General features: G+C 47.1%; 1 long non-coding RNA gene across 1 annotated transcript; it reads left to right on the top strand.

Annotated features, from left to right (window-relative positions):
- The first annotated feature begins 3,790 nt into the window (after window positions 1-3,790).
- On the top strand, window positions 3,791-18,601 carry LOC125363825. Its single transcript, XR_007213354.1, has 3 exons — window positions 3,791-3,878; window positions 6,325-6,330; window positions 18,589-18,601. It is a non-coding gene; the product is annotated as an uncharacterized LOC125363825 (long non-coding RNA).
- The last annotated feature ends 893 nt before the right edge of the window (window positions 18,602-19,494 follow it).

The following is a 19,494-nucleotide window of genomic DNA, read 5'->3' as shown; positions in this document are numbered from 1 at the left end:
AGCAGGACTTCCTCTAGGAACTCAGGCACACCCATCAAGACAAGATGCCAGATAGTGCAACTCACTATGTGGCCAATGATGTCACTGGCCAGATCAGACCTCCTTACTACACTGCTACAATTCCAGCTACACCGGAGGTAAGGGTAAGACTATCTGAAAAAGAAAGTAAAAGCAAAAACACTCAGATGTGGCTCTGTGGAAGAGAATTTGGCCCGAGTTCTATCCTCAGTCCTGAAAAAAGAAAATGCCTTAATTTTTTCTCACCTCAGTGTTTGGAGCCTAGTATAATGATTTTTTTTTTCTAATCTAAAAAGCCTTGTCTACATTTTTTTTTTTTTTTTTTTTTTTTTTTTTGCCAGTCCTGGGGCTTGGACTCAGGGCCTGAGCACTGGCCCTGAGCTTCTTTTGTTCAGGTTAGCACTCTACTACTTGAGCCACAGCGCCACTTCCGGCTTTTTCTGTTATGGTACTGAGGAATCCAGGGATTCATGCATGCTAGGCTCTACCACTAAGCCACATTCCCAGCCCCTTGTCTACATTTTTTTAATTGTATGAATTTCAGGACAGTGGCTCACATTGGAATCCTTGGGAAACTGAGATTGGAACACGATTTGATAGGAGACTTCCTTCTCAAGGGAAAGAAGATAGGCATAGTAGTGCAAGTCTGTTATCCCAACTGTGATCGAAAGCCTAAAATAGGCAGACCATGGCTCAGAAGTGCACCCCCCATCAGGAAGGGAGACTCTATCTCAAAAATAACTTGCATAAAAAGGTATAGAGATCTTGCTTAGCACGAGAGTGCTCACCTAAGAAGCATGAGGCCACTGCAGGAGAACCTGCCAAGGTGCACTGTAGATTGTATGCTGAAGAAATGTTTACTATTCTGAATCCAAATAGTACAGTTGGTTTGAACCTGGTGCCAGTGGCTGAGGAATGTAATCCTACGCAGTGACTCATGCCCAGACAGAAAGGAGCAGGCTCCTTCCCCTTCTCCCTGCTCTTGTTAGCATTCCTTCCACACTGCTCCCTTCTCTACTTGGCCAGTGTCTGAGATGCTCACACAGCTTGTAGGCGTTCCTAAAAGGCCTTCCAGTCCTGATTTCCCTGTGAATCTTCTTGACTTGTCACCTCTCCATTGCCCATTCCATTAAAAACTACCCGAAGTCTTGTTTTCTGCCTTACAAAATGGAAATCTAATCTGTGAAGCAGAAGTTTCACAGGTTTCTAATTCCTCAGACAGTTCAAGCTCATACTGAAGCCCTGGATGGTTGTATCATGCTGGAGAATTTGTTTCTAGTCAAGTTTCACTGTGGTTAACTCTTTTTAACTACTGTCATTGGTCCTTGATTCCTTCTTTGTCAAGAATTTGAGCATGATGAAACAATATAGCTTATATACAGTATAGTTGGCATAGAAGACTTTTAGCACAAGACAACAACTACAGTTCATACCCACCTAATACATATTTTAGGTTTTAATTTCAAAATCATTACAGATTTACAGGAAATTGCAAAAAAAAAAAAAGTTCTGTATTCCCTTCCCTTAGATCTGTTATAGCATGGCATATTTAAAACATCTTCCATACATGTGTCAGACATCATACTAACTCTTTAATGTGCTTTCTAATTTAATTGCTAATAGTGTGAAGTAGAGATGGGCATTACCATTCCTAAAATAAAACCAGAGATCAAGTATGTCAACAAAGCTCAATAGGAAACAGGAGAGTTAGAATTCAAATGCTAGAATCCCGATTCTCTTCAGAATGGTAGAGTTTGTATACAATCATGTTTGTTACTTTTCCATCAAATTGTCCCTCAGCCACCCGTTCTGGTGTCAAAGAGAGCTAGTCCTCACATCGTGTCATCTTCAGTTACACCAAGGTCATCACTAATCATCCTGGGCCTAATTAGTAATTAGTTGCTGTTTCCAATTACAAGAATAGTTACCACTCTTTTACTCTGCTTCTAACCAAAACTCCTACCCAAGATATTTACCACCTGAAAGCCACTCTAATAACTTGCCTTTTTCAATTCAAATCAATAATGTAAAAACAGCTGGGCACCAGTGACTCACATCTGTAATCCTAGCTACCCCAGAAGCTACATCTGAGGATCCGTATTGGAAGCTAGACTGGAAAGGCAAATCTAAGAGGTAAAAAAACAACTTTTCTCCGAATAACTAGTTAACAACAACGAAAGCCAGAATTAGAGTCATAGCTCACAGAGTAAAGCACCTTCCTTGAGGGTGGGGGTGGGGGTAAGAATGAGAGGCCCCAAGTTCAAGCCCTGCGACTGGCACACACAAACATTTAAAAATGACCTTGTGTAACATTTTGCTCGTAACAGTTCTGTGTAAATAAGGAAAATGTGGGCAAATCTCCACTGCTTGCCACCACTTCATTCCTTCCTGAAGCCAAAAAATCTGCCCGGCCAATGGAGACCTATGGTCACTTTGCCCTCAAACCGTGTTTTTGTATTTTTAGGAGACTTATTTTATTCTTGTTACTTGGAGCATTGAGAAGATTCTATATCTTTAATAACATTTATACATCTCGAGCCTTTCAATTATAAAAATGCATTTTCCTGAGACATCCAGAAAACTATATTGAATAAAATCACCAAAAGTACTCACATACAGATTATACTCAGGAAAACGAATATCACTTTTCCTTCTTTTTAGAGCTTCACAGTTTAATATGTATGTGTATATTACAAAATAGCTTTATTGAGATATAGTTTATGTACCATAAAATTTATTCAAGTGCACAATTCAATAGTTTTTAGAATATCCATAACAGTTGTACAATCACCTTTGAGAACAGTTTATTCCCAATACATGTAAAAGCTCTATTTAAACCAGGACACTGTGGTTAGGGTCTGTAATCCTGGCATCTAAAGATAACAGCTTAAAGCCAGCCTAGGCAAGAAAATCTATAAGACTCCTATCCAATTAATCAGGAAACAAAAATTAAGAAAAACCTGAAAGTGGAATTCTGATTCCAGGGGCAGAGTACCAGCTTTCTGTAGGATAGCCTGTGGCTCACACCTATTTTTCTAGCTGTTCAGGAGGCTGAGATCTGAGGATCATGGTTCAAAGCCAGCTCAGGCAGGAAAGTTCGTGAGACTATCTCCAGTTAACCAGTTAGAAAAGCAGGAAGTGGAGCTGTGACTCAAGTGGTAGTACACTAACCTTGAGCAAAAAAGCTCAAGGACAGCACCAAGGCCCTCAGTTCAAGTCCCAGTAGCAGATCATGAACATGTGCGCCATGTAAGCACACACAAAAAAGAAAAGTGGAAAAACCCTATTTGTAACTAGTAAGTGCTTACGTATAGGTAATAGGCCTGAATTAGGAATCGTTTACCACTGCCATCCTGCACAACCCCAGTCCAAAGCAACTATCAACTTCCTATCTCTATCACTTAGCCTGTTCTGACTTGCTACACAAACAGATTCAAATAATGTATGTTCTTTAACCACTGGCTTCTTTCACTTCACATATATGTTTTCAAGGGTCACATATGTTGTCATATGTTCAGTATTTCCTTTTTTTTCTGATAAATAATATTCTATTATATTGCTACATTAGATTTTATTGGCCGATAGAAATTTGGATTGTTCACCTGTATTAGCTGATATGAGTAATAAATATCTACAAGCTTTTGATGTAGATGTATGCCTTCATTTCTCTAGGATAGATACTGCTGCAAACCACCACGAGTTCCTTGTCCTGCCTCGGCCAGGAACAAAGCAATGATGGAGACTGGACCATGGAACTGGTTTTGGGGTCCTGTGAACAGGGCTTTTATTCAACATCAAATAGGGAAATACTGCAGAAAACAAGATAGCAGTCTCTTGGAAGTTACCAACACCAGAATGGGGTCAATGAGAAACAATTCTAGGATTTGTGACTTCCTGAAAACAGGAGGTGAAGGTAAGCTGTAAACAAACACAGTTTGGTTAGGCTCCTGCCAGGCTCCAAGGTCAGGAAGCTGGATAGTTTACACCTAGGGTGGAATCTGTGGCCTTTGTAATTTTAAGGGCAAGAGATCTTTCTCAGGCAGCACTCAAAAAAACCCAAATAAATAAAGATACAAAGAACTTAGAAATTAGTTTTGTTTTTTTTGCCAGTCCTGGGCCTTGGACTCAGGGCCTAAGCACTGTCCCTGGCTTCTTTTTGCTCAAGGCTAGCACTCTACCACTTGAGCCACAGCGCCACTTATGACTTTTCCTATATATGTGGTGCTGGGGAATGAAACCCAGGGCTTCATGTATACAAGGTGAGCACTCTACCACTAGGCCATATCCCCAGCCCTTTATTGGATTCTTATATAAAATGTAAGGTGGTATCAAGGCTGCAGGCCCTTAGACAACTCAAATTTTTTTTTAATCAATAATGCAGTTTATTCACACAATGAAATAATGTAGATTCATGAGACTGAATCATGTACAAATACATGTACAATGAAAGTTTCTCATAGTTGAAAGAAACAGGGTATGAAGAATGTATAATCTTTAATTCCACTTATACAACATCCCACACTGGACAAAAGCAGTCTCTGCTCTTGGAAGTTGATGGCGATGATGGGAAGGACAGCAGCTGGAGGGGTCTCATGGGGCTCCTAAGGTCTAAGTATGGGCACGTATCTGCTTGTGAGATTGCTGCTGAGACAACTCAAATTTTAATTTATGTCAATTGTCCTCCAAATTGACTTATGGTTTAATTCACATCTTACCAAAATTTGAGCTAGTTTTTTGTATATGTGAATATCAACTCTATTATACTAAAAGTATATGTTGAAATACAAAAGGCAAAGAAATAATGATCAAATCTTGAAGAAAAACCACAAACTGGATAGATTAACCATATCGAATGTATAAACTTACTTTAAAGCTACAATCATGTGTTGGGGACTCAGTTTTGGCCTCAATGGGGGAAGGGGGACAGGAGCTCCCAAGATGCTCTCCTTCCCCCAGCCCTGGGGCAGTGTAAAAAGCTAGCCACTCCCACCTTCCAGCCTCAACGGAAGAGAAGACCCCACCCCTGGGGGAGGCAAACACGTGCCTGCCACCATGATAGGGATTGTCCAGCCCATAAAGGAAGTTTCATGACATCACCTGATGGACATGGTCTTTAGCCTATGAGTGGCCCTTTGGACAGCCCCCCCCCCTTTCCCGCCATTACCGCTATATAAACCCCCTCCCAATTAAATCCTTTGAGACCCATTCAAACCTCCAGGCATCTCCCTGATGTCTTCGCTGCTCCTGAAACATGAGGGGACCAGGGGGGAGGGGAGACATCAGCGACCTTTCCTCAACTTAGCGTAACCCATGAAGATACGCCTTATTCCTTCTGCCAGTGGGAGGGGTAGGGCTGAGTGTCTTTCATAATTTGGGTTCAGGCATTCCCCGGGAGATAGGGGGAAGAGGGTCCTAGAGACTCCAACATTTGGGCATCTCCTCTGGAGAAGTGAGAAGAAGGTATCCATCAGGTCCCAACAATCATGGGCTGGGGATATGGCCTAGTGGCAGAGTGCTTGTCTCGCGTACATGAAGCCCTGGGTTCAATTCCCCAGCACCACATATATAGAAAATGGCCAGAAGTGGCGCTGTGGCTCAAGTGGCAGAGTGCTATTCTTGAGCAAAAAAAAAGCCAGGGACACTCAGGTCCTGAGTCCAAGCCCCAGGACTGGCCAAAAAAAAACCCATAAAATAAAAAAAAAAGCTACAATCATTGCATAGTGTCTCAGTAAATGTAAACAAATAGGCAATGAAAAAGAAGTCCGGAAACAGGCCTATACATACATTTACACTTTCTTTATGAAAACAATGGCAATGTAGAGACAAGAGTAACACTGGAGAGACATAGAAAAACACTAATGCTGGCCAATTTGGGTGCTACTTAAGAAGAAAAATAAATTTGATCCCTACTTCATTCCATATACTAAAACCAATTCCAGATGAAATGAGTTATGAACACAAAAGACATAAAATCTTCACAATGTAACAGGAAAATATCTTCTTGGCTTTGGTAGAGAATGGATTCTTCAAAAGAAATGACACCATGAAGGAAAAAACTAAATCAAAAGATATGAAAAGTTCTGGGCTGGGATGTAAAATGGTTGCACACGCCTGAGGAAAGAAAAACAAACACACAAATGACTTCTATTACCCAAACATTCCATATTAAGACAGAGAAACCACAAGTGCCTAAAAAAATAAACAGAGTATGCAAAAAACCACAAGAAAAGTTAGAAAAGGACAATCATTAAGGAAAGGAGACTCCAATGGAAATGAGTAATGTGTATGAGCTGGTAGTTCACAAAGGAAAACGTCCATACCACATAACTACATGGTATAAGAAAAAAGTAAAAAAGGTGATTGACCTGCCTTCTCATTAGGCAGGTGTAAATTAAAACCATGGTATTAGATGTTATAAAACATCCACCAGGGGCTGGGAATGTGGCCTAGTGGCAAGAATGCTTGCCTCATATACATGAAGCCCTGGGTTCGATTCCTCAGCACCACATATATAGAAAAGGCCAGAAGTGGCGCTGTGGCTCAAGTGGCAGAGTGCTGGCCTTGAGCAAAAAGAAGCCAGGGACAGAGCTCAGGCCCTGAGTTCAAGCCCCAAGACTGGCAGAAACACAAACAAAAAATAACATCTACCAGAATAACAAACAAACTGTAAAAACCAGATAATCCAAAATATTGTAAGGATGTGGACTCTATCCATTTTCTGTTGATGAGGTAACATCATCAACTTATTACAACCCACATTTATTACTCTGTTGTTGGCTAGAAATCAGACTTGGGCCTACACTGGACAAAGTCAAGTTGCGGTAATATGCTTTTCTTCTTGGAGATTCTGGGGAAGAATCTATTTTCTTGCCTTTTCAGCTTCAAGAGACATCCCCACTCCCTTTGTCTTCAAAGCTAGCAACACTGTCTTCATTCCTCCGTAGCCACAGCTCCCCCTACTCTTTTCTTCTTTCCCCTGCTTTTCAGCATTTGTATGATTACACTGGGCTTACCAATGTAACCCAGGATTCTGTCTTCATCTAAAGATATTAATTGTGGCAACAAGGTCCCTTTTGCCTCCTGAGGAAATCTATTTAAAGACTCTGAGAATTAGGACAGGGATACCTTGAGGGCTTCTTATTCTGCTTGTCACACAAAGAAACACAGCTTCCACACAGTGGCACTGGGAATGTGAACTTGTACAACCACTTTAGTTTGGCAATACTTAGTAAAAGGTAAAAGATTTATGTGGTCTGAAAAGAAACCAGAATATATTTTGGCAATACTTAGTAAAGTCAAACATACATAGAACGTGTGATTCAGTAATTCTACTTCAAAAGAAATGTACTTATCACCATTCCTTATGGAAGAAAAATCCAGTCCATGAAAAAATATATATCCATTGTCAGGGCCTAGGTGTTATTTGTAAGCTTTTTTTGCTCAAGGCTAGCACTCTAGCACCTGAGCCACAGCTCCAGTTTCTGCTTTTTTTGGAGGCTAATTGGAGCTAAGAGTTGTGTAGCCTTTCCTAAAGCCCAGTGTGACTTTGACATGAGAGGACATAATAGTATTTGACCCCAGTAGATCAGTATCTTAAGCTATGGTTGTAAGATTCAACATCTGGCTCAGACCTGATTGAGTCTGGATATTTCTTAGCTTTGCATGGCTATTAAGATTTCTTCACAGGGCTGGGGATATGGCCTAGTGGCAAGAGTGCCTGCCTCATATACATGAGGCCCTGGGTTCGATTCCCCAGCACCACATATACAGAAAATGGCCAGAAGTGGCGCTGTGGCTCAAGTGGCAGAGTGCTAGCCTTGAGCAAAAAGAAGCCAGGGACAGTGCTCAGGCCCTGAGTCTAAGCCCCAGGACTGGCAAAAAAAAAAGATTTCTTCACAGAGCCAGGCACTGTAGTAGTGTGGAGCACGGATCTCAGTACCACAGTGTTCAGACAGGACAGCATAGTACTTCAGGAATTCAAGACTCCGAAGCCTGAGGAAAGGGACAGTCTGTAGCAGAGACGTCACAGGGGTCTACAGGTCAAAAATAGCCATGTGCAAATGTGAGGAAGGATCAAGGATGGGGAGCTGTTAGATCAGGATTGTCTGGGAAATGGGGTACTGCAGTGGGCACAAGCTTTTACTCAGCGAGGGTTTACATCAATGTATTCTTTACTATATGACTTTTTCCTTAATCTTAGCCGTGCAGAAGACACTAAGGCCAATGGCTGCCCTGCTGAGATGATGTGAGAGAAAGGGTCTGTGTTCATATGAGGTCAGTCTTGGTAATGAATGTCTGTGCACATCAATCCAATGCAAATGTGCTCCGAGTGCTTAGCATCTGCTAGCACACAATGGAAAATGTACTCAGGACCAAGTAGCTGAAGGATTCGCGGATCCTAGCATGTGAGAGCTTGCAGCTGCAGCCTCTTAAAATATGTAAGTTCAGCAGGGCACCAGTAGCTCACGCCTGTAATCCTAGCTACTCTGGAGGCTGAGATTTGAGATCAGAGCCAGTCTAGGTAGGGAAGTCCCTAAGATTCTTATCTCCAATTAACCACTAAAGGAAAAGGTAGAAATGGGAGTATTGCTCATGAGGTAAAGCACTAGCTCTCCCACATTCTGAGTAAAAAACCTAAGGGACAGCACCAGGACCTGAATTCCAGCCCTAGTATTGGCAAAGAAAGAAAAAACCCAAAATTTGCAAATTTCACTAGGCCATCTCCCCTCCTTTGCTGGGGGCTTCTCTGTTGCCTGGCTTTCCTATTGTCACCCACTGGGCTCGTAAATTGAGTCTTCCTCTCTAACTTATCTCTGAGAAGAAGATGACTCATTAGTCAGTCTCCATGACTTGGTCAGTCAGGCCCACCTCCAGTGCTGTATTTCAGGTCTTTGCAGGCCTCTGGTTTCAGATTCTGAAACACTAGGACCCCAGTCAGAACAGCTTGCCCTGCACTAGGGTTTAGAGTTACTGCTCTTGTTTTAAAGCACCAGTGCTCACTTGAGACACTGAAGGACAAATAAGCCTTCATTTTGAAGCAGACTCTTGCGTAAGCGTTCATTTGCTTATTGTGCCTCCTGTGTGCTTCAGCTCAGGAAAGAGGTGAGCATGCAGGAAAGGCTCCCGGGTCAACGTCCATGTCATACTCTAAGTTCTTTGAGAATGTGACGTGTTCATTGGTTGCTGTCAGTTTGCTGTGTCCACACAATGTGAGGAGAATGAAAACTGGGGGAGAAGATTTAGCATTTGCTGGCCTGCTCTCAGCAGATAATAGTTCATAAACATAGTGCCTCGGAGACAAAGTGGACCATTCCACTGCCATCTACTTGGTGATACTCAAGGGGCTCTGAGCTTGTCTCGAGCTCCCCTCCCTCTGGGCCCAGTCCTGAAGTGGGCTCAAATGTAGTGTCTGCGAGCCTATTAGCATTGGTCATTTTGTCCTGCAGCTTTCACATGAGATCGTCTTGAAGCCTCCTGGGGTCAATGTTACTGACAGCAAGACAGCTTTCTTCAAAGAGACAAGGAGAATGAAAAGAGAGACATGTAATTCACCCACACCCACCTGAAATGCAGCTTGTAACTGCACCCAGAATGAGGGTAACTCCCGAGAAGAGTGTTATCAGGTTGGACAAAATATCCATCTACCTTTCCCAACAAACAAGACTCTGACAATGCATTCTTCTGGGTTTTCTCCCAAAAGATTACAAGGTCACATGTAGCCCACATGTCATCAGAAGGCTGAAGCTGCATCAAAAAGGTACACAGGGCTGGAAATGAGGCTTAGCGGTAGAGTGCTTGCCTCGCACTGTAAAGACCCGGGTTTGAATCCTCAGTACAGGAAGTGGCGCTGTGGCTCAAGAGATAGAGTGCTAGCCTTGAGCAAAAAGAAGCCAGGGACAGTGCTCAGGCCCTGAGTCCCCAAGCCCCAGGACTGGCAAAAAAGAAAAAAGAAAAAGGTATACAGGTTTATGAGTCACAGATTCCAGATACTTCTAAAGAGGGGACAGAGAAGTCACTGAGAACCCCAAGACTGAGTCTAATGTACAAATAGGGACAAACATATGAATGGTCCTTGGAACCAGGTGAGAGCAGCTTATCCCTGTAATCCTAGCTACTCAGGAAGCTGAGATCTGAGGATGGTGGGTATAGCAAGTCCAGACCAGAAAGTCCCTGAGACTCTCATCTCTAAGTAACTAGCAAAGAATTTGGAAGTGGAGCTGTGATAGAGCATTAGCCTTGCACAAAAAAGTTAAGGGACGGCACCCAGGTCCTGAGTTCAAGCCCTGGTACCAACACCAAAAAATAAATAAAATAAATAAATAAATAAATAAATAAAAAAGAAAGGAAGAAAGAAAGGTGCTTGGAACTGGAGATGTGGCTCAAGTAGTAGAGCACCATTCTTGAGTGAAAAAGCCCAGCAAGAGTATGAGGCCTTTGGGTTGGGAATGTGGCTTAGCGGTTGAGTGCTTGCCTGGCATGCATGAAGCCCTGGGTTCGATTCCTCAATACCACATAAACAGAAAAGGCCAGAAGTGGCACTGTGGCTCAAGTGGCAGAGTGCTAGCCCTAAGCAAAAAGCTCAGGGACAGTGCTCAGGCCCTGAGTCCAAGCTCCAGGACTGGCAAAAAAGAGTGTGAGGTCCTAAGTTCAAGGTCCAGTACCAACACTTTCCCACACCTCACCCCTACCTACACATAGGAAGAATGATCCTGCAGACCACTGTAAAGGAGGCCAGGGCTCCACTGCTTGGCTCAGTTCCCATACCACCATCAGCACAGATGACACCTATGACCTGCAAAGGTCCCCTCCCCCTGCCAGCAAGCAAGCATTCACTCTTGCAGCAGCAGACACCAGCCAGGTGCCCTGTGCTGCAAGTGGATTCTGAAATTCTCAGATCCCTCAGGTCAAGGTCTCATTTCCAACTGCCTCTCTGCTTTATATGCCAATCTCAAGCTGGGTTGTTTATGTGAGTTCTGACCAGCCAGCTACAAACTGAGATTCCCACAACTCTCTCCTTGGTTCCATTTCCTCTGTCTATCTCTCCCTTCCCTCACTCATACCCATTCTCCTTCTCCTAGGCTCTGTGAGATTCTTACCTCTATTAACTAGCAAAAAGCTGGCAGACTGGTCAGCAGGGCTCCAGAGCCCCACACAGTGCCTGTCATTCCTCTCCCTGAGATGGCATCTTCCTCATGATGTGGCTGTTTGGTAACAGGTTTTATGTATCATGGGAACTAAAGCTAGGTCTTCAGTCATCTTGAGGTCCTTTGTGCAGGGGGCCGTGGGGGATGGGTGGGGACAGCCAGGTTAACACTCCCCCCAACCCCCCCCCCAGCTGCTGCAGGTCCAGGCTGCCCAGGAAAAGCAGCAGAGAGCAGGAGAGAGAGCCTCCTTGGAGGTCGGGAGGGCAAGGCTGCTCTTGGCTCTGGGTAGTTAGCCCAGAACAAGGTAGTTGCGGGCCAGTAAGTAAAACTCCTTTGTCCCCTTTAACTGTGCCTCTGTGGACTTTCCTGCTCCGAGGTCATTATAGGATGTCCCATCCTGGCCTCGAACTTGGGACTCAGTGCCGTGGCCAGCCTTCCACTGAGTCTCCCCAGATGCAGGCCTGCCCAGGCTCACCCCAGAGGGCTTCCAAATGACTGCTGTCCATGTTGGTCTTTGGGCAACAGACACTGGAGGGAGGCTCGGGGAACCTGGGATTGAGAAACACCTCTCAGCGGCTGAGGCACCAACCTACAGGGAGCAAAGGCCTGATGCTGTCCAGATGAATGAACTCACTGGGGCCTCCAGATGAAATGACCTTAGAGGGGAGAAAATCCATGGAGGCACAGTCAGGGTGACAGGAGTTTCATCACTCAGTCTGCAACTGCCTTGTCCTGGGTTACCTTACAACTAAGAGCACCCACAACCTCCTCCTTTGGCCCGTATCCTCACATTTACTTAAATCTAGGTTGGCCTCCCCAGCTCCCGTCCTACGTCCATTCAGTTCATCCAATGTTTCCAATCTCCATTTGAGGCCCTGCCCCCCTCGCCCCCCACTCTTCCGCTCCAGCAGGGGCGGGAGAGTGACATCAGTGTTGGGTGGAACTTCCTGCCCCTCTGGTTCTCATGGGTCAGCCCCTTCTGCCTGTGCTTCAGATATTCCCATAGGACCCCACGGGTCACACAGGAAGGCCTAGGGCAATAAACAGCTGGCCAGTCTATAACTCTGATCCTTCTAGACATCGCCAGCTCTCTGCCTTGTGTGTGTAGTAAGTTCTTTGTGGGTATTTCAGGTATTTCACTCCGCTATGTGGCAGGGAGTGTTCTTGTACTTTTCTAGTTTCCCCTTGAAGTATCTCTCCTTGGTCCCACTCCAGGATCAAGCCCAAAGCAGGAGGAGGCCTGAAGACAATGCACACTGGAGCTGTTGGTGGACCACGTTGGTGCCTGCCCAGCTGACCAGGGACCGTTTCTTCATCTCCACCTTCCTATCCTCTTACCTAAAGTTTACCAAAACGGAGCAGGTACTTGCCCTGTTGTTGCAAAGGTGAGACCAACTCTGAGATCAGAGGACTCCTCCACTCCTCCATGGGGAGCCCTAGGAATGCCACGCAAATCCATCATATCCACTTTGATTCTGGGAGGTGAGCTGTTCACACAGTCAGCTGTCTGGCTGTTGCCAAGGCCATGTAGTAAGAGGCCTGCACATGCTTACTCAGCTGGCCTTTGTAGGGTGTGCTGCCCAGGACTGTGGGATCTTCTCTGCGACTCTCCCTCTGGAAAAAGCTCTCTGCCTCTGGCACCTGAGCCCTGGCACAGAGCAGTCTCTCCATTTATGAAGAGAGAGACAGGCTCTTTCTGGGAGGAGGGTCCCTAACCGAGATGTACACAGAGCAGGGGTGGCTAAGCGCAGACAGAGGGACCCTGGGCCCACAGGATCATTAGGGAGAAGCTGGTTATCCTCACCTGCTGCATGGAGATGAAGCCCTCACCGTAGCAGGATCTGTTTGCTGGCACTGAGTTCAGAAAATCCTGGCTGTCCGGATTCTAAACCATGGAAAGGCAGCCAGTAACTATCAAATTCCTCAACAGTTTCAGTAGGTGTGAAGCCTCATAGACTCTTCTAGATATGACAGAATTCTCTCCTACTCCCCCCCAGGATGCATTACCATAGGACAAACTCAGAGCAGCCTTTGTTCTCAAGGGAGGATGTCTGTTTCTAGAGTGGTGTCTAGGAGGATGGACAAACTCAGGAGCCCACTACTCTCGCAATTCTCACTAGTGTGTTAAAGTGTTAGGCTTTGTCTGCAGAAGGAAAAAGACACAAGGCTGGAGGCTGTCAAGAGCACTGGTGGAGGCTGGCCATCAGAACTGAGCCCCCTGAGAATGTATCCTCACTATAGCCCACTCCTCACCATGGCTTACCAAATAGGGCTCAGGGACTGGGGACCCCTTCTTCCTGCAGGGGTTGGGCGTTAGCCAGATGTAGGCCCAAGAGGATGTGCCTGCCTTTCCCCAAACCATGCTGGACTGTTTCCTGGAATGCACAGGCCTAGTTTGTTAGCTGCACTACCAAGAAGTAAGGCCGGCTCTGGAATGGCATCTTTCGGGTCCACCCTAAAGGCCAAGTGGACATGGAACCATGAGGTTTGGATCCAAACATCCAGGCCCAAGACGTCCATCTCTGGGCGACTGCACCCTTTCCTAGAGCAGATGGCTGCTGATGGTCAGAGGAGCACTGAGATACCACACAGCTGGAGCTGTGGACAGTATAGGTTTCTAAATATGAGCATCCAGGCTCTGGGGGCTCATGCCTGGAACCCTACTCAGCAGGATGAGATCTGAGGACCATGGTTCAAAGCCAGTCAGAGCAGACAAATCCATGAAACTCCAAGTAACAATCAAAACTCAGACATGTAGCTGGTGCTCAGGTGATGCTATCAGAACAAAAAAGAATTGAATGTACAAATAAGAGGGCCTTACAAAATCACCGCGCATGCGTGCACACTTCCATGGAAAGAGGAAACGGGGTGCACAGCTTCATAAACCTGGCATGTTGGTCTGCAGGAATGTGCACTGGGATGTCCCCCTTCCCGGTGCACTGAGGCTGGTGTTTACTTTTTAATTTTTTGGACAGGGCACATGAATAGGGATGTGGATGAGGGAGGTAGATTCCTAATGGCCATGATTCCTTCCCAGGAAAGGAATTCCAGGACCTGTGTGGTCAGGAAGAAGTCTGAAAGACAATGGTCCTCTCTCTGTGTCTCTGTCTCTGTCTCTCTCTCTCTGGTTCCCCTCCTCTCAGGATCCAGACATGCATCAAAGGGCTCACTGACTGGGCCCTGCTCAGAGGCTTAAGGCCGCTTTTCCATGACAAGCTTCAGTGAACTGGATAGATCGCCGTCCCTCCCTCTAGCTTGGCTTTGTCGTCTCCCCTGTGGAGAGAAGAGGGACTTGGAGGGCTGTCATCCCAGGGGCTGAAGAGACCCAAGGTACCGAGGAGCTTTCAGGAGTTCTTAGGAGGCCTTGGCAGCAGGAGGACTCAGGAGAGTACACACGAGGGAGGAGACCCCGAGTCCTTCCTGAGGCAGGCACATTCTCGTGAGCACCTTGAAGTGAGGGAGCAGGCAGAGGGAGGCCCGGTCACCCGCGTGGGATCCCACATCAGTGGGTGCCGGAGCAGAGTCTGAACTAGAACAGAGAAGCAGGGTAGCGGGAGCATTGGCACAGAGAACTAGGGATCTCCATGCTCAGGGTCCGGGACGGAGGTTGAGCGCACACCTGCCTCCCCTCAATCCGGCAGGAGCCTTGGGAGTTTGGCCCCAAGGAGAAGAAAGGCAAGAGGGGCCAGACACAGTGCGAGGAGCGGGTGAGTGACTGCGTCCTAAAGACGCCACGGGTCCCTGAGAGAGGAGGAAGGGCGTCCACCTGCCTTTCCCAACCTCTTGTCTTGAATGAAATAACCCTGTAATTGTGGGCTTCTGACTCTGGTAGCGCCTTGTCCTGATGAGCTGTCAAGTGAGAGGAAGGCAGCCCTGGGCACAGCAAAGCTATAAAGAGGATGGCCTGTGGCTGGGAATATGGCCTAGTGGCAGGAGTGCTTGCCTCCTACACATGAAGCTCTCGGTTTGATTCCCCAGCACCACGTATATAGAAAACGGCCAGAAGGGGCGCTGTGGCTCAAGTGGCAGAGTGCTATAGCCTTGAGTGGGAAGAAGCCAGGGAAGGTGCTCAGGCCCTGAGTCCAAGGCCCAGGACTGGCCAAAAAAAAAAAAAAGAGGATGGCCTTCAGAGGCTGCGTAACTCGGGATGTGAAAATGCCAGCCTGGAATGTGACTGGATGCACTTTGGAGTCCCAAGGGCAAAATAGAGGTGGTCACAGGCTCCTCAAGATCCTCTGACACGGAAGCCACTGTGGGACCGGGAGCTGCCTAAAAAGGCCTTGTTCATCAGCCCACCGAATCCCACAGGTTAGGATCACCGTTCCCTACCTGGAAATATTCCTGTCAGACTTCAGGATGATTGACTGTGCCTTTAGGGACTTCCTGGATGTGAGTAGCCTGGGCCCAACTGGGCCTGGGAGAGAAAGTCCTCCCGCTGAGTTCTGAGCTCTAGCGCTCTCCAGAGCCTCCTGCCAATCTGCGCCCATCTTCCAGGGGACCCCAGAGCTCCCTGAACATCCAGCTCTAGGCACATAGCATGGCTGGGACTGTAAATTCCCTCTATGGGAGGGGAGAGCGCACAGTGGAGGGGCAAAGGAGAGGCAAACCATGGGCCAGTCAGGCCTTCTCACCGGAAGCCTCAGTCTCTCCCACGGGCTCACAGGGGTTGCACACTTAAGTCCCAGAACCTCTCTGGCCAGTAGTGCAGGTCCCACCAGGGATGTAGGCCTCAGTCCCATGCAGGAGCCCCCTGGCCCCTGGAGGGGCGGTAGCCCCTGGCATGGAGGATTGGAGGGAGGAAGGGCATCTTTCTACCCACAATCCTATCTGTCTTCTAGGAAGGAGTCATCCATTTTGAGAAATTGCAGAAGGTGAGTTTCAGGTGCCCTCCCTGGGTGGGTGGGGACCAGCAGGGCAGTCAGCTCAGCTCTGTGCCAGCCTGCCTCTGTTTCCTGTTTACCCTGTACAGGCCTGGCTGTGGTTGTGAGGGAATGTGTGGACCACCCTCCCTCCTGTGTAAATTGGGTGTGTGGGCAAGCTTCTTCCCTGCACATGGGCAGGGAAGACAGGGTGCAGACAGAGGGTCTCATGTCCACAGTTTGCAAACAGCCTCGAGCACAAGAGCACATGAACATGGCCTAGCTCCCTAGCACACCCTCCTGTCCTGTACCAATAGTCCAGGCCACTCAGCACCAAGTGTCCATGTCCAGCTGTGCAGGGGTGGGGGTGGGGTCTACATCCTCTTTTCCAGCATGTCTTTGACTGGAGAGATGTGGTCCAGCAGAGGAAACCCAGGTCCCGAGAGTTGTCTGCCATCTGTGCTGTAAGGAGTGGTGAGCTCGGTGTCCTGAAGCAAGGGGCCTACAGACGCACGTGCTGGCCGTAAGCGTGGTGGGGATTGAAGAAGAGGAGCTGCTGAGCCTTGAAAGCTTAGAGCCTGCTTTGAAGTGTGGTTCAAGTTAGAGATGGCTGGTCCTGGGCAGGCAGGAGCTTTAAACAGAAGGCCTGAAACTAACCCTTTGCTTCTGGCCATTTAGGGACTCTAGAACCACTCCTTCCCCTCAGATCTGATGGTCAGCTGTGTGCACCAGATCACAGCCCAAGGTCTCTGTAGCTGACAGACTGCAATGATGCTGTTAGAGAAATGAGAGTGGGACATGCTGCTAGTTCTGGGCCCAGCTAATCAAATGCCATTGGCAATCTCCAGAAAGGGAGTTGAGCTGGCTCCATGCCTGAGTTCTTTGGTAAAGATGCTTTCTCAGGACAGAGTCATAGTGTGCAGTAAGTTTATCACAGAGAGTGTGCTGGTCAGCCAGCAGCCTTCAAGCCCTAGGAAAGGGGAGAGGGATAGTCAGCTGGGATCCGGAGGAGGAGCTGTGGTCCCCAGGCCAGGAAGGGGGAAGTCTTTACAAGATCAGACTAGGGGTCACGACGGTTAGGCATAGACGATTGGCCAGGGACATCTATGAAAGACCTGTCTTCCACCTATAGAGTGGCGACAGCTACAGACCACCATGAATGGAATGATCACCCCTGCAATGTGCAAATGTGCTCTTGAGATGACTCAAGACCTAGCTTTCATTTCCATGATACACCAGATACACAACAGCAACACTGTGAGAAAAACTGAGAAAGACACTCTGTCAGCTCTGGTGCCGGAAGAGGCGCTGTGCAGAGCTTAGGAAGGCTGGTGACCGATCTGTGAGCGCTAATGGGCCTGTGCCGATACAGACTCTGCCTTGCAGAAGGAGCTCCAGATTTCCACCACAGACAACTCTTTACACTCCTCTCCCTGTGGTATGGGGTGAGCTGGGAGGACAGGAAAGGTTGGGGTTTTGTTACAGATGGGTGCCCCTCAAGGGGGTAGGAAACAGGTACCTGCTACAGCATGAATGAGTGGAGGGAGAAAGCCGAGTGTTTTTGTGAGTCAGTTTTCCCATCTGTAAAATCACAGCACCCCTTCCTATGGCTGTTGGGAAAGAAGGTCTTACGGATTCATTTTTCCGTTGTGGGTGTGGACAGTAAGCGCCTCCCTTTTGCCAGGCCGCTCTGGACCCCTGGGGACACGGCACTGACGTGTGCACAGGTGCATTCAGGCGGAGCTGAGTAGACCAGGGATTGAGCAAGGCAAGGCGGCTCCCAGGCTGTGGCTTGAGGGCCGCCGGGAGCAGACGTGGGATCACCATTCCCATAAAGCTCATGTCCACAAGACGGGACTCATGAAGGGCTCACTGTGTGGAAAGTATGGGGATTCTTGGCTAGTCATGCTACCCATAATTCCCTTGGCCTTCCTCTCACGGGTCCCCATCAGTAAAATGGGCACTGAGGGAATTCATCCCTCAGTTCCCCAAAGTCAGCTTTGATTCGCACAGTGAAAGGGCTTGGTTTATCTCCTCCAGGCAACCAAAGGAGAACAAGTTTTGAACTCACACAGGAAGCTCAACTGTGTCCCCTGGGGCCCTGACTTCAGGGCAGCCACAAATACAGGGCCCCCAACCCCCAACTTTCTTCCCTGACCATAGCCCGTCTCCCATCCCTGGTTCCTAACCACATGCAAGAAGCTTTTATGATAGATTTTGAAAATAACAGTAAAGAAGCACATTTATTGAAAGTGTAAGCAGAACACATGCTCTGAAGTGAAGGGACTCATGGGGGGTGTGGGGGGGTCCATTGAAGGTCCCCAGTGTGATAGGGACATCTGTAAGGTAGGATCCCACTGGTGGATTGGACATGACTTTCAGGGTTGAATTGAAGAAAAATTAATCTAAAATGACTGATTCTTCCTACGTTTTGTTGTTGTTGTTCTAGCACTGGGACTTGGACTCGAGGTCTGCGCACTCTTCAGATTTTTAACCCAAGGCTGGCTCTCTACCACTTGAGCCACATCTCCACTTCTGGCTGCTTGGCGTTAAAAATGGATGGTAAGAGTCCTAGGAACCTTCCTAGCTAGGATGGCTCCAACTGCCATCCTCACATCTCAGCCTCCAGAGTAGCTAGCAGCACAAGCTTGAGCCACCAGCCCTCGGCTGGGGATTCACATTTTCTTGAATGTTTCTTTGTTTGCTGCATGGTCTTAGGGTACTTTTCAGAAACTTTAAATAGTCACTGTTTTATTGTTGGACCTTTAGAGAGGTCTTGATACTACTATTCAGGTCACCATTCCACTCCTAATTTTATTCAATTTTTGTTTATGGGGCACCAGGGAATCGAACCCAGGGCTTCATTCATGTTAGGCAAGCACTCTACCACTAAAACACTATATTCAGGAAGTTCCTTCCTGTGCCTATAAGTTCTAGCGTCTTTCCTACTCTGTCCTTCAGTAGTTTCAATTCAGTTTCAAGGATTCAGGTCTGATGTTGAGGTCCTTGATCCATTTTGAGTTGATCTTGGTGCATGGTGATAGTCTTGGGTCTGAGGTCCTTGATCCATTTTGAGTTGATCTTGGTGCATGGTGATAGGCTTGGGTCTACTTTGAGTTTTGTGCATATGGCTGCCCAGTTCTCCTAGCACCAGCAGTTGAAGAGGCTATGTTTATTCTATTTTATGTCTTTGGCTCCTTTGTCAAATATCAGCTGACTGTAAGAGTGTGGTTTTATTTCTGGATCTTCAATTCTAATCCATTGGTCTTCCGATCTGTTTTATTTATTTATTTATTTTTTGCCAGTCCTAGGCCGTGAACTCAGGGCCTGAGCACTGTCCCTGGCTTCTTTTTTGCTCAAGGCTAGCATTCTGCCACTTGAGCCACAGCGCCACTTCTGGCCATTTTCTGTATATGTGGTGCTGAGGAATCGAACCCAGGGCCTCATGTATATGAGGCAAGCACTCTTGCCAC

Source organism: Perognathus longimembris, chromosome 15 (assembly GCF_023159225.1).
Source record: "Perognathus longimembris pacificus isolate PPM17 chromosome 15, ASM2315922v1, whole genome shotgun sequence".
NCBI lineage: Eukaryota > Metazoa > Chordata > Mammalia > Rodentia > Heteromyidae > Perognathus > Perognathus longimembris.
This window is presented reverse-complemented; position numbering and strand designations above follow the sequence as displayed.